The sequence below is a fragment of the Cryptotermes secundus genome, unplaced genomic scaffold (genome assembly GCF_002891405.2).
Source record: "Cryptotermes secundus unplaced genomic scaffold, Csec_1.0 scaffold933, whole genome shotgun sequence".
Taxonomy (NCBI): domain Eukaryota; kingdom Metazoa; phylum Arthropoda; class Insecta; order Blattodea; family Kalotermitidae; genus Cryptotermes; species Cryptotermes secundus.
The window spans coordinates 203,079-219,025 of NW_019723316.1; the positions used below are offsets into that span (position 1 = coordinate 203,079).

Below are 15,947 nucleotides of genomic sequence, written 5' to 3' on the forward strand. Positions count from 1 at the left end.
CCAATCACGGAAATTTAAGTGTGTGACAGAGCAGGGACGCTGGTGAAAGCCAGAATTTGAACGCCCGGGGAAGCGTCAGTGGGTAAAGGCAGTCAAACACCGGGCTCCGCAGAAGTAAGACATAAAGTTGTCGGAAAAAGTCAAACACCAGACTCCGAAGATATCAGACGTAAAGTCCCATACAGGGGGCTATCTAGATCGGACGTAAAGTCACACACCGGGGCACGTTGAAATTAGAGGCAATTGCCAGAATTAGAGATAAAACTTAAAGGGTTATCAGCCGACTTTGTAGTAATAAGTTTTAATGATATTCGAGTGATAATCTGTTGTGAAGTGAGAAACAACGGTTACAAGTATAATAATAATATTAAACCAGCAAAGGGCTAAATTTAGAAGGTGGCAAACAGTTTGACAGGAACAAGTGTTTGAAAAACTGTACTTATAAAAGTGTCGCAATTGATCAAGTGTGGTGGTGGCGTTGTATATAGTGTTCTATCTGCCCTTCGGAGTTGCGGCCCGTTAAGACCTTGAGACAGAGAACTCAGCTCTGTCGCTCCCAACAACCTCACCCTTGAGAAACCTATCAACCCTGGGAAATTTAATCCTATCAACCCTGAGAAGATAAATTAAGAAGAAACGACAAGTTAAAGAGGTGGGGTCGCCAAGAAGAAGAAGAGGGTGGAGAAGGAGCAGTTAAACGGTGTTGTCACCAAGGGATACCGTGCTTACTATCCAGTCGTAAACAACTCCCGACAGCGTTGCTAGCAACACCTGTAAACACGGCGTCAGGCAACAGCGGTACCTATCAAGTAACTGTTTTCTGTGTTGTCCGTGCCGAGGCTAAATAAGGAGCATCCAACGCTATTCAGTCAGTAGTGAGAGATTAGTGAGTGAGGATTGAGCCAGTTATGAATGAATGACATTCACTGCAGCAGAAGAAGTAATTGTGATCCTGCATGGCAGTAATTGTGAATTGTATAAGTGTGGAGCGAATGCGCAATAAATTCGCTATATCAAATACGGCGTGAAGTTACTTGTCGCGTGACCTACCCAACACGTTACAGTATATAAGGTTATATTATTTATTTTCGGTTTCCTTAACGACGCCTTCGACCACTCAGATTATAGAGCGTCAAATAACAGGACGATTAATGGACAATGAATTGGAAAAGAAGTGGAAGGAAGAAGGTCACTGTCTAATTTAGGCATTGTACCGGCAAGGACTCAGGAACGACCAAAAAATCCTCAGTTAGGATCTGAACCTCGAGCCTCGCGTATACGAAAAAAGTGATAATGCAACTTTGTGTAAGATTATTTTAAGTATTGATTTATCAAAGGTGGACTGTTTAACAAAAAGCAGTTTCATTTTTTCGGTACATATGAATTTAGCAAGGAAGCTGGTCTACAAATAAATGCAGAGAAAACTAAGTACATGTTGCTGTCTCGTCACTGGAATGCAGGGCAAAATCATGACAGAGAGATAGGTAATATATCCTTTGAAAGCGTGGAACAGTTCAAATATTTTGGGATGACAGCAAAAAATCTATATTTCATTCAGAAAAAATTAATAGACTGAATTCGGGTATTGCTCTTTACCAGAACCTTCTGTCTTCTTGTCTGGTGTCTAAAATTATAAATCAGAATATACAAAACTATAATTTTGGTCTGTGGTTCTGTATGGGTGTGAAACTTGGTCTCTGACATTAAGGGAGGAACATAGGCTGAGGGTGTCTGAGAACAGAGTGTTGAGGAGAATATTTGGACCAAAGAGAGATGAGGTAACGGGGGACTGGAGAAAACTGCGTAATGAGGGGCTTCATAACTTGTTATCTTCGCCAAGTATATTAAGAATGATCAAGTCAATGAGGATTCGATGGACAGGGAATGTAGCACGAATGAGAAGAGGAATGCATATAGGACATTGGAGGGAAAGCCCGAAAGAAAGAGCCCATTAGGAAGACCAAGACTTAGGTGGGTGGATAGTATTTAAACAAATCTTAGAGAGAGTGAGGATGTGAAGATATGGACTGGATTGATCTGGCTCAGGATATGAACCAGTGGAGGGCTCTTGTGAACACGGTAATGAACCTTCGAGTTCCTTAAAATGTTGGGAAGTTCTTGAGTAGCTGCACAATTGGCGGCTTCTCAAGAAGGGCTCAGCTCCGTGAAGTTGGTACATTTTAATAAAAGACTGGACGGAGAATGGGGGCCGCAGCTGGAACATGAAACACGTTCACTGTATGTTACACTTGTATTAGCCTCTCGAACAGACTTCAAATTAATTTACTGCGAGCGGTGGAGAACATTCAGAGCGTTCCCTGCGATGGCCCCCTTCTCTTTTTTAATATCCCTGTAAAATCACTTTATCCGGCCACAAGCTCGCCGTTTAATGTGTTCTGCCGACACGTAGTTCAGTCAGTCTCATTCCGTTACAGAGCGAGGCAAAAACAAATACTGTGCAAGGTCCACGAGACGAGAAATTAAACGGCTTAAACGCCTCAACATCAACATCATCATTTCTCCTGCGATCTGCTCAACTGTGGCGTACAGTCACTGACAAAACAGTCTTGACACTTCTTACTGAGCATGGTGTTGCCTGCTTTGACTATTCATGTCACACTTACTCTATTTCTTTAATTCGCTTAGTGGGGTGTGGAGTCCAACTGGGTTCACTTGGCACGGCGGCCACTGATTGGCTTATTGTAGCTTGCCCCGGGTGATTATGATGATGGAGAATTTGGTGGAATGAAGATTGGCAGGGGAAACCGAAGTACTCGGAGAAAACCTGCGAAGCGCCACTTTGCCCACCACAAATCCCACCTGACCAGACCCGGGATCGAACCCGGGCCGCCGCGGTGGGAAGCCAGAGACTAACCGCTTGAGGTATGGGGCGGCCTGTCATATATGACCCCCGTTCAATTATTGTAACTTTTAAATGTGTAACCATTTGCTAGTAAGAATACTTTGAATATAAGCAGTCCTAAAGAGACCACACACGGTGTTATCTCGAGCTAGACGGTTCGGCATGCGGCCTCACCCCTTCACCAGTCTCTTCGAGGGCGCATAGCCACCTAAAAAAACACTGTAGCACGTGGTGGTTTTTTGGGAACAAAGCCCTAGGCGAGGCAGACACAAGGCATCTCGCCTCAGGCGAGGGTCTCATTCTTTCTTTCTAAATGTAAAATTACTGTATTTCTTTCTTGTGTTTCATTTCTTCAATAAACTTGGTTAATAATATTATCAACGTGTGGAGTGTGGTATGTTTAATCTCGGGCTTCAGCGTCAGCTCCTGCACCGAGACGAACCCCTGACTCTCAGTGGCCTTAGTGAGAGTTTTTAGTAACAAGTACGCGGCGGCGGCGGGATCTGCCACCCCCACCGGCGCCGGGTAAACACGTTACAGGCCTTTACTTACTTACTTACTTACGGAGCTGAGCCTTTCTTGAAGAGCCTCCAATTCTGCAGCTACTCAAGAATTTTGCCAGCAATTTATGGAACCCGAAGTTTCATTACCGTGTTCACAAGAGCCTTCCACCTGCCCCTATACTGAGCCAGATCAATCCAATCCATAACATCCCATCCTATCTCTCTAAGATGCATTTTAATATTGTTCACCCACCTACGCCTTGGCGTATTCATGTCATGCACGGCACAAAATGGGCGTATAACCGAGATATACCCGTAGAGTATGTCCGTCTACACGTTGTCTTGGATCCTATTTGCCGCATTTCGGTAGAATTTAGTACCCCATCAGAACGTCATAGGGAACAAGGATGTAAGTACCCTACACAGCACACTACAATACACAAGGAAAGGATACATAACTTGACCACGCAGGTAGGAACACACGAGATAGAACTCAAAAACTGGAGCCAAGGAAATATTAAGTAACTACAATTTTGTGTATAAAATAGTCATAATATAATTGCAGATCCGTAACGAATCATATAAAGTGGGGGGGGGGACAACGCTGTCCGGGCCTCAGAGGAGGCAAATAACACCCCAATCTCCCGTTTTGACAGAAGAGGCACGGGGAGACAAACCTCAGTGGTTCAAGATTTTAAATATTAAGAACACTAACAATATATTTTTAACTTAAACATCTTTTTAATATTAAAAATTAAAAATCTTTATACAAAAGTGTAAGCATATATACTATGGTCTATGTAACAGTATTTCCTTAGCATGTTGCTAATGCCTTTTGATGACTGTCACAACTGACCGAAACATATACAGGCACTATATAAATATATAATGAGTCACACTGGACGATGTTGTTAATCCATTTTATAATAATTAGTACCATGGTTCTGCATAACAGGATGTGAATTTCATTTGTACTCATATCGATGCAACTCTACACGGAGGCACGAGTAAACTCGAAATGTACAGACCTGCCACAAATTTGAATTGTGCAAAACGTCAGGCACGTAAGGTGATTCTAACTCAGCACGCGTACCGCTCGCCGTCCCCGCGCAACTTCGTCGATGTATTAGATTTGACACTTCAAAAGCATTAGCCTCTTCATATTATTCGAACACTACGTGTTTCGGCCCAACCGGCTACCATCGTCAGGTGTACACGCTGTAGAGGAAACTGCGGTCCCGTTGTCACGCTGCTACACTTTGCACCTGCATACGAATTGGCGAAACAGTGAACACAAATACTGCGGGACTGTCTACACCTGCCGCATACATACAATGTACGCTACTCCACCTAATACAGACCTACAAACTATTCATTTCATGAACAAAACACTAATATAACCAATTATTATAGTGTCACGTGTAGGGTGGTACGCGTGACGAAAATAACGGGATGACTGGATCTACTAGCAATTCGGTTACAAGTTCTCTCTCTCTCTCTTAATTACAATTACAACAGCGCTACTGCGCCGACTTACACACTTTCCGGTCCGCCGTTACACATGCACTGGGATCCTCAGTGTCCGCTACTCGTCTCCTAGCAAAATGTCTCAGCACAGAAATTAGCACTTCAATCGCTAAGAAGTCTTCTTGTTATTTCGTCTTCAATCACTTTGGAACCTCGGAAGTAGAATTTCTTCTGGCCTCACTTCTCCAGTTTACGACCGACTCGTAACTGCCTTGTACTCCTCCAGCTCTTCTTTGCGTGCTTCTGCCCGTAACTCGTAACTGCCTTGTACTCCTCCAGCTCTTGTTTGCGTGCTTCTGCCCGTAAATAGTAACTGCCTTTCGAATTCTGCCACTCTTGCTTATATATAAGCAAGAGTGGCAGAATTCGAAAGGCCGAGAATCGGACATGCAGCACAACAAACATGTCACATGATCACTATCCAACCTTGTGTGACGTCACCGCGGACACGGAAAACACAGCTTCCTCTATTGTTTCGTGTTGGACCGTGTTTACAGATCTGTTGCCTAGCAACGCGTTGAACAAATCCGTCACAATATATTACAGATACACCAAACCCATAACACATGCATACAAAAAATAATTACAGCATGATATTTGAAAAATAATTTTAAATATTTTATAAATATTTTACACCTTTAAAATGCAAAATGTAGCAGATCGGCAACTGGGTATCAGTTTCCTTTATAACCTGTACACCTGATGATGGCAGCCAGTTGGGCCGAAACATGTAGTGTTCGAATAATAGGAAGAAAGGAATGCTAATGAAGTGGGAAATTTAATACATCGAAGCAGCTGCACTGGGACGGTGAGAAGTGCGAATTTTAATACATCGAAGCAGATGTACAGGGACGGTGAGAAGTGCGAATTTTAATACATCGAAGCAGATGTACAGGGACGGTGAGAAGTGAGAATTTTAGTACTCGTACATCGAAGGAGTTGTGCAGGGTCCGAGAGAATTACGAATTTTAATACATCGAAGCAGTTGTACAGGGACGGTGAGAAGTGAGAATTTCATTACATCGAAGTAGTTGTACAGGGACTGTGAGAAGTGCGAATTTTAATACATCGAAGCAGCTGCAATGAGACAGTGACAAGTGCGAAAGTTAATATATCGAAGCAGCTGCACTGGGACGGTGAGAAGTGCGAATTTTAATACATCGAAGCAGTTGTACAGGGACGGCGAGAAGTGAGAATTCTAATACATCGAAGCAGTTGTACAGGGACGGTGAGAAGTGAGAATTTTAATACACCGAAGCTGCTGCAATGGGACGGTGAGAAGTGCGAATTTTAATACATTGAAGCAGTTGTATAGGGACGGTGAGAAGTCCGAATTTTAAAACTCGTACATCGAAGCAGTTGTACAGGGACTGCGAGAATTGCGAATTTTAATACATCGAAGCAGTTGTACAGGGACGGTGAGAAGTGCGAATTTTAATACATCGAAGTAGTTGTACAGGGACGGTGAGAAGTGAGAATTTCATTACATCGAAGTAGTTGTACAGGGACTGTGAGAAGTGCGAATTTTAATACATCGAAGCAGCTGCAATGAGACAGTGACAAGTGCGAAAGTTAATATATCGAAGCAGCTGTACTGGGACGGTGAGAAGTGCGAATTTTAATACATCGAAGCACCTGCACTGGGACGGCGAGAAGTGAGAATTCTAATACATCGAAGCAGTTCTACAAGGACAGTGAGAAGTGCGAATTTTAAAACATCGAAGCAGTTGTACAAGAACTGTGAGAATTGCGAATTTTAATACTCTGAAGCAATTGTACAGGGACGGTGAGCAGTGCGAATTTTAATACAATGAAGCACCTGCACTGGGACGGTGAGAAGTGCGAATTTTAATACAATGAAGCACCTGCACTGGGACGGTGAGAAGTGCGAATTTTAATACAATGAAGCACCTGCACTGGGACGGTGAGAAGTGCGAATTTTAATACAATGAAGCACCTGCACTGGGACGGTGAGAAGTGCGAATTTTAATACAATGAAGCACCTGCACTGGGACGGTGAGAAGTGCGAATTTTAATACAATGAAGCACCTGCACTGGGACGGTGAGAAGTGCGAATTTTAATACAATGAAGCACCTGCACTGGGACGGTGAGAAGTGCGAATTTTAATACAATGAAGCACCTGCACTGGGACGGTGAGAAGTGCGAATTTTAATACAATGAAGCACCTGCACTGGGACGGTGAGAAGTGCGAATTTTAATACAATGAAGCACCTGCACTGGGACGGTGAGAAGTGCGAATTTTAATACAATGAAGCACCTGCACTGGGACGGTGAGAAGTGCGAATTTTAATACAATGAAGCACCTGCACTGGGACGGTGAGAAGTGCGAATTTTAATACAATGAAGCACCTGCACTGGGACGGTGAGAAGTGCGAATTTTAATACAATGAAGCACCTGCACTGGGACGGTGAGAAGTGCGAATTTTAATACAATGAAGCACCTGCACTGGGACGGTGAGAAGTGCGAATTTTAATACAATGAAGCACCTGCACTGGGACGGTGAGAAGTGCGAAATTTAATACATATAAGCAGCTGCACTGAGACGGTGAGAAGTGCGAAAGTTAATACATCGAAGCAGCTGCACTGGGACGGTGAGAAGTGCGAATTTTAATACATCGAAGCAGCTGCAATGAGACAGTGACAAGTGCGAAAGTTAATATATCGAAGCAGCTGCACTGGGACGGTGAGAAGTGCGAATTTTAATACATCGAAGCAGTTGTACAGGGACGGTGAGAAGTGCGAATTTTAATACATCGAAGCAGCTGCACTGAGACGTGAGAAGTGCGAATTTTAATACAATGAAGCACCTGCACTGGGACGGTGAGAAGTGCGAATTTTAATACATCGAAGCAGTTGTACAAGGACAGTGAGAAGTGCGAAATTTAATACATATAAGCAGCTGCACTGAGACAGTGAGAAGTGCGAAATTTAATACATATAAGCAGCTGCACTGGGACGGTGAGAAGTGCGAATTTTAATACATTGAAGCACCTGCACTGGGACGGTGAGAAGTGCGAAAGTTAATACATCGAAGCAGTTGTACAAGGACAGTGAGAAGTGCGAAATTTAATACATATAAGCAGTTGTACAGGGACAGTGAGAAGTGCGAATTTTAATACATCGAAGCAGTTGTACAAGAATTGTGAGAATTGCGAATTTTAATACTCTGAAGCAATTGTACAGGGACGGTGAGCAGTGCGAATTTTAATACATCGAAGCAGTTGTATAGAGACGGCGAGAAGTAAGAATTTTAATACATCGAAGCAGTTGTACAGGGACAGTGAGAAGTGCGAATTTTAATACATCGAAGCAGTTGTACAGGGACAGTGAGAAGTGCGAATTTTAATACATCGAAGCAGCTGCACTGGGACGGTGAGAAGTGCGAATTTTAATACATTGAAGCAGTCGTACAGGGACGGTGAGAAGTGCGAATTTTAATGCTTTTACAATTACCCTTCCTACTGTGTGCTATACTTTCCTACGCTGGCCAGCGTTTACATATTGGGAGTGCATTGTACAGATATGTTGTTCATGTATTAAACACTAAAATTGTACTTCTATGTTTTAATATTAAAATATTCTAACTGGAATTAATATTAAGGTAGTCGTTAAAAGTTATATACATACTCGCTTAACGAGCACCTCTCATAACGAGTAATTCGTATAACGAGCAAAACAAATTGTAAAAAATGACTCGCTTAACGAGCGACGTTTCTCATAACGAGTGACGAGAGGGGAAGTCCCGGATTGTGCGCTTGCTACATCCGTCTGTGTTTAGCACTCGCTCCGCTAGCTCTTAGTGTCGCTTGTGATCACACATTTTTCCAAACTTGTGTTCAGACATATTATTTGTGATTTTTTTGTGCAAAGTTTAATAACCCTTGCAAAAATGTCCCCGAAGAAAAATCCGCAAAAAAGACAGCCATAAGAGAATAAAAATTACCATAGAAATGAAACGTAAAATCATTGAAAAGCGAGAACGAGGTGTGAGCGCGGCTGATCTAGCACGCACATACAGTCGGTCTACATCAACGATTTGCACGATTTGGAGTTGCATGGGAAACTGTTGCACCGTACATTGAGAAGCATCACCCTAATAAGGCAGTGACTATGCGCGCTACAAATTTATTTAATGATAATGCTGTGTCGCATTTTCACCAAATTTCGAAGGGTCGGCAGAAACAAATGTCTCTACACAGCTTTGTAGTAAAAAAGAATTAGATATGTATCATAAATAATAAACTAATTATTTCGTTTTTGTTTTCTGCAAATCGAATTCGCATTCCAGGTTGGTTCATTCCGCATAGAAGAAAAGATGAAGATGATTCACGCTCCTTAACAATGTATATATAATTTTCTTTGAATAAACGTTATACATAACATTTTTTGAGTATTTTTTTCGGCATAGAACACATTATCGTATTTTACATTAATTTATATGAGAAAAATTGTTTCGCTTAACTAGTGTTTCGCATTACGAGTAAGATTCTGGAACGAATTATGCTCGTTAAGCGAGGTTCCACTGTACATACATTTTTCTTCTGTTGTCGTGTCCCTCTTGCTTTATGTTAGCCAGATGTTTAGGTGGCGGTCGCCAATATGCGTATTTGTTGGCGCGGGATTCTGCCCCTCATCTGAAATATGAATGTGTTATTAGTAAACCAAAGCTATCCCCGTAACTGGCCGTGGAGGCCCATAAGGTTGTGAGACGTCGAGGCACCCACATCTTATAGACAATCGGCTCATATATGGCCGCTCTTTACCCCAGGGTGATTCCTTTTACTCAACCTCTTTATTACAACCGTCACAACACAACAAATATCAAGATCACTGCCTAGTTTCGGCTATCAACAGCCATCATCAGGCAAATACACGGTTAACATATATACACCAATGAACTGCAGTACCAGTAAAATTGGATACAATATTATAATTATATAAAACACTTGACGTAAAAAGTACAATAAATCAGATTATATAAAACAGAAGTTATAGTATAAAACAAGAATAAAATTTTTAGACTGATGTTTTATATCATCGAATTAGTCGTTGGTTTTGTAATTTCGTTGTGTTCCCACGGACAAATTGAAATATTCTATTTTTTTTCTTTTTGTATATACGATTGTATAGGAGGCTAGTGATGTAGATGTACTAAATTAATGTTAATTATTTAGTTGGTGCCTCATCTTACAATAACTGTCCGTTCTGTAGGAAATGTAAACAACGACTTGTGCTCCTTTCCGTTGAGGCTGAGTCGACACTCAGGACCATAGGGCAGATGGAAGGATTAGGTCAATTTAAAAAAATCCCATGACCTCATCGGCAATCGAACCCGCGACCTTCCGGCGTGTAACATAGTGCCTCAACCAACTACGCTATCGTGTGCCCCACATACGCTCACTTAGGCCCATTAAAATCTGAATAACATTAATCATAAAACACACATATATTCACAATTTCAAATCACTCCCTATTACCAGTTTCCATTACTTTCGAGTTTTATTTTTTCCAGGCATAGTTCAGTCGGTATAGCGACGGCCTACAGGCTGTAAGGCCGGGGTTCGATTGCTGACAGGGGCAAGAGATTATTCTCTTCTCCACAGCGCCAAGACCGGTACTCATTTCTGTTAGAGGCTGAGTCGACCCCAGAGTCAGAGTGCGGCTGGAAGGATTAGGTCAATTTAACAATCCAATGACCTCATCGGCAATTGAACCCGCGACCTTCCGGCTTGTAGCTTAGTGCCTCAAGCAACTACGCTACCGCGTGCCTCCATGTCTTACTAGTGCGTTCGTTATGTTGGGTAGGGGTATACGTCGGTTTTCGTGTTTCCCGTGGCCTGCCCTGGAATACAATTTCTGTTAGCACAGGGGTGTACAGTAGGTTGTGCTGGAATTGTTTGGATGTTTATTGAGACTTTTCTTACCCTGTGTGAAGTGCGTGATGTCTACAGGAATGGCTGTGTGGGCAGATGGTTGGTCATATGCGCCCAGAAGGAAAAAGGAACGGATGACAGGCCTCGAGCACCACAGTAAGAACATCTGTCCGTATTGTTGTATTTTAGCGTCCTGTTGCACTGATTTTCATCCATGATACGTATGTAATGGCCGTCTTGTAGTGCACTCAATTTCATATGTCGCTTCTTACTACATGGTTCGGCAACATTGTGCCATCTTCCGGTTCGTTATTTACGCTAAGCTATTACATTGTTTGCCATCTTGTGTCTTTCATAAAATTATTTAGAAAGTACATTGTTCGTCAACTATAATAAAATTTGTATACTAAAACTTGTTAAGATTATTCATCTACATGTCTCAATTCAAACTCGCGTATAGAATGGTTCCTCCACTATGGGAGTCGTTTCTGTGTACTGTGTTTGTGATGTGTCCTTCCTTTTTGACTTTTTGGTCCGTAGGGTGACAATTGAAGGAATCACGAGGTAGAGCCAAGTAATTTGAACTCGGTCTGTAGGTTGCGGCACCATTTCAAAGTAAACAAGCACTTACGTCAAAATCTTAATGTGGCTGAATTTAGCGAATCGGCTTCACACTTGTTTGTTTGCATCGGGCAAACATTATCATACAAAAAGTACCGTGATTAGTATGTTGCAGGTGATGAAGTCGCTTATTAGTTTCCTGCTCTTTGTAACTTGTTGCAACAGAGCCGCTATCAGAAACCCTGCGGTGAAGTGACCTAATTCCATTTTCCCTTCTTTCACAGAAGCGAGAGAAAGAAGTGACACAATTAATACTGCCGCTCTCTTAATGGAGTTATTTTGCAGGCGGTAGCAGGGGAGCATGGCACTCAACACATGCTTGTTCACTGTCTGCAGTTCAGACTTGGATGGCGAAGCGAAACTTCAACTGCCGCTCTCTTAATGGAGTTATTTTGCAGGCGGTAGCAGGGGAGCATGGCACTCAGCACATGCTTGTTCACTGTCTGGAGTTCAGACTTGGATGGCGAAGCGAAACTTCAACTGCCGCTCTGAAATTTCTATACGTCAGCGGACAAATTGGTCCGTTTCATGGATGGCAGGATTGATTGATTTACGGGCAGGTGACTGGGTTGGTTGACTGATTGATTGAATGCGTATTGTTCTAGGAATTGATTGATGGAATGTTTGGATTAATGAATGTTTTGATTTCATTAAGCGATAGGACTGCTGGATAAACAGTTTGATGGTAGCCTTGCTGGAGAGACTGGTTGATTGATAGAAGAAAGGTTTGATTGTCTAATGTAAGAATGGCTAGATTTTGAACGGTTTGCTTGATCGATGGGAGAATGGTTAGGTAGGCTGACTGATAGTACAGGTCATCGCGGGGTGGGTGGCATCTCTGATTCACATTCAGAATATGCTCGGTTCGATTCTTGGCTGAGATACACGTTATCCAATTTGAGCATATCGTGGCTACCGTCAGTCACTCTAACCAGATTCCGGGATGTTGCGTTAAGCTCACACGAGCTTTTCATCCAGAACCTTCACAACCCATCGCATAAATTCGTATTCGAAGCTGATAAGCTCTATTGAGTACAGCAAGCATGCACACGATGACGTAATCCACAAGCATCGCTTGCCATCTCCAAGGTCATGTGACTGTCGCAGCAATGTATGTGAGGAGGCTTCGAGATAAGTGTATCAGCATTGATACAAACAATGGGTACGAATGTATAATGGCCGCGGAATGAAAACAGACCTTCGTGTTATCCCGCGTTGTCTGTACTTCGCTGTCTCCAGCGTTTTGTTCTGTTTTATTGAAAATATCAGCTGTCACTCGTCGGATAACCTAAGTTGTTCCGATTTGAACTTCAGGTAAAGTAGCACTTAATATTTAATAACAGATCAAATTCAAAATTAAAGTTTATTAACAACACGAGTAACACATTTCGTCGAAATCCGTCAAGTAGTTTCGGACATGAAACATGCGAACGGTCAGACCTCCGTACCACCGATTCGTTTATGCACGCATAGACACAGGAGCCCGAATATTACCAGACCGCACATCAAAGTCCCACTTTCTAAGTTCCTTCTTACAGGCAAATTCTTATGTTGAGTTTCACATTCTCACGTCAGACGCAGTAGAACTCGTTCCAACTACTACGCGACCTACACACAGTCACTTTACTGCCACCGCTGTCAACGCCGTCAGAAGCAACACGTGTCACATATGTGGAGGATCTTATGTCCGGATTCTGAACACTTCCTGCTGGACGAAGTCCATCTATTTCGCGACGCACTGATCTCATGATATGATATGATGTGAACTACTTGCAACGTGAAGTTCGTGATGACATTATCATCCACCTTCCGGGTAAGAATAAATCATTTGTTTTATAACTAAGGGCTTCTTAAATTCGTGAATGGATCACAACTTTACTTTCGCATGTCCTCGGCAAACAGCATTTTAACGTGAGCTCTGCGTACTCACGGCGGTGACAATTAGGACAGCTATCTTCTGGGAAGTTACGTCGTGTAGTTTGGTACACATAGGTATATGAATGCGCCAGAGGAGTCTGTTGCCTGCGCATTCTACCCTCAAGATGGAGGGTCCTCTAGAAGGCACAAGGTGTCACATACTAGAAGAAGGTACTCGACTTCTTAGAACGTTTATATATTGTGACGTGACGGCTGAGAGTCGGGGCCAGACGTCCGTTGATGAGCAACGGCTAAGTAAACACTAGTTTCCGTTAAAACGTATTGCGGTGAACGACTCACTACCAGGTAACAAAGTTGCTTAACACAACGTTCCCGGGACAACCAATCGGACAACAGAGAACAATTAACTGTTCGACGTGATGTCTTCTATGCTGGCCGACTAACAGTTACAACTAGTAGTGAATTCGAGGAATACAGACCCAGAATTCGAGAGACTAGAGACCAGTCCGGGTTTCGGACAGCAGAGAGATTCGTCACACAGAGGTCATTAAGCAGGAGTTCAATGTGTGAGCTGTTATAGTGAAGTACAATTGTAATAGTGGCGTCTAAAAAATCCAAGCATCAATTCTAGAACCCACAATTATTCGTCACGCTAACCCTTCATACGTGACAATATATGAAATACCAGTATATACGACGAGAAAGTTCCACAGACACCTCCTGCCGTTCGAAAATAAACAGACTCGTCAATCAGGTTTAGTGAACAGGGAACAAACAGACTGAGGGCACTGGAGAGCATTTGCAGGTAGCACGGCGGTAATAATAGTCAAGAGGAGGGAGCTGCATAACGAGGAGCTTGCTTTCCACCGCCAGTTATTAGGTCATTCGAATAAAGGACAATTAAATGGGTAGGCCGTGTAGTGCACATTGGTTGTATGCTAAAATACTGTAACGTGCATAGTTAGGCAGCGACGCAATAAACACCTCCTCACGTAAGCGCACGAATGTTTATAGCTCGTTGCTAGGCAGCAGTCAGCGCGTCAATGGGCTCGCAACATAGCTATCATGTGACTGGCTTTCTATTGAGTCCACACTGCGACCGTTGCTATGTAATGGTTCGGTAAACATGTATCAACAACAGAGGCTGTGTTTTCTGTGTGGTCCGTGCCGCGGTTAAATAGCGAGAGTCGTAAGCTGGACAAGGTGAAGCCAGACACAGGAAGTATAAGAGGCTTAAACTCGGCGGCGGTCAGGCATACTACTGTTCAAGTGACTAGGCTACTGTGGTGGCGAATACTGCTAGAAATAGGGCATAATCTGCTGTACTGAGCCTGGATTGACAGAGGCCTTGTATATATTGTACATAGAAATAGGAATTAAGTTTAGATTGTAAATATATGTAAATACTGACAATGGACCTACTAACACAGACTATGACTGACAAATGACAGACCCGACCTCTCGTCAGAGAGGGCGTCCCAAATGAACAGGGCAGTAACTTTCATATAAAGAAAAAAAAATCTGGTCATGAGCCCCGACTGACTGATCGTCAGTCGCAATGTGACTTTGACTTTGGAGGAGTTGAGACGAGGTCAAGGCAGTTAAGAGGAAACAGTAACGGCGTAAGCATGCAAAATGAGTAAATTGGAACCAGGAGCACAGAAGAGAACAAGAGGTCGGCCTGTGAAGATGTTGCGTGTGAACAAGAAGACTTTATGTGTGCAGTAGCACAGTAATATTGGGGGTGTGAGACTGTACTGGTTTCTGTGCTGAAATCCGTTGCCAGGAGACGACTAGTGAAGACGGTGTACAGAGGTGAAATGGAAAGTGTGTAAAGCAGCAACAGCGCTCTATTGCCTGTATTTAAGTGTGATTAAGAGCAATTGTAACCAAGGTCTAAATAAATCCAATCATCCGAACTAGAACCCGTCAATCTCGTCACGCGTACCACCCTACACGTGACAATACCTACAAACTTTGCGTGTCAGAGCCAAAGCTACTTACGATTGGAGGTTTACACCCAATCAGTTCGCCTTGGCGCCAAGCCCCTTGACACTCCCAACCAGAGATCTCTCTTTTTTCAATTGAGCCCTTACGGTAATGGTCCTTATGTAACATCATCTCTGATGAGAAGATGGGTTTGCTCCTTATGAACACGCCTCGCCTTTCGTCAAGTGTACCTATCGCACTTACAGCGCGTTACTGGAAATTCTTCCTTTTGCACTACTGTAACTGTATAAACCTCTCATGTGGTTTGAGATGAGTCCTAAAAGCAGAGCCACATCCACATGCAAGTCTTGTAGCTGTTTACTGAGCTCACAACGCCGCCTCCAAATGCCATTCGTATTAAACGCTATGATTTTTAGAGGCCTATGAACTCTAGCAGCCAACTTTACGTGTATAATCTCTAGGGAGACCTAGTAAGAAGTACTACTACTACTACTAATAATAATAATAATAATAATTCAATTCAATTCAATTCTTTATTATTTATGTGCCAAGTCAACAGCCGCAAGGCCAATTACAGACTTAGCACATTGTAGATGAAAGTAATTACGTGTAAATTATACAAACATTAGACAAACACATTGTAAGTCAAAAATAAGTTACAGGCAATTTATGAAGAAAAGTAAACAAACAAGCTAATAAATGATAATAA

The 15,947-nt window shown here is 42.7% G+C and overlaps 1 protein-coding gene across 4 annotated transcripts in view; it reads right to left on the reverse strand.

Moving 5' to 3' along the window:
- Positions 1-15,947, reverse strand: part of LOC111861850 (insulin-like peptide receptor) — a 309,490-nt gene that overhangs the window by 140,844 nt on the left and 152,699 nt on the right. For 2 of the 4 annotated variants that reach the window (XM_033750473.1, XM_023846764.2), the window contains exon 2: positions 9,449-9,550. The exons of 1 other annotated variant lie outside the window; for it this stretch is intronic. The gene's annotated coding sequence lies outside the window, so the exon portion shown is untranslated. Of the gene's footprint in view, positions 1-9,448; positions 9,551-10,840; positions 10,858-15,947 lie in introns of those variants that run through there. One more of the 4 variants, XM_033750472.1, reaches the window with a different exon arrangement.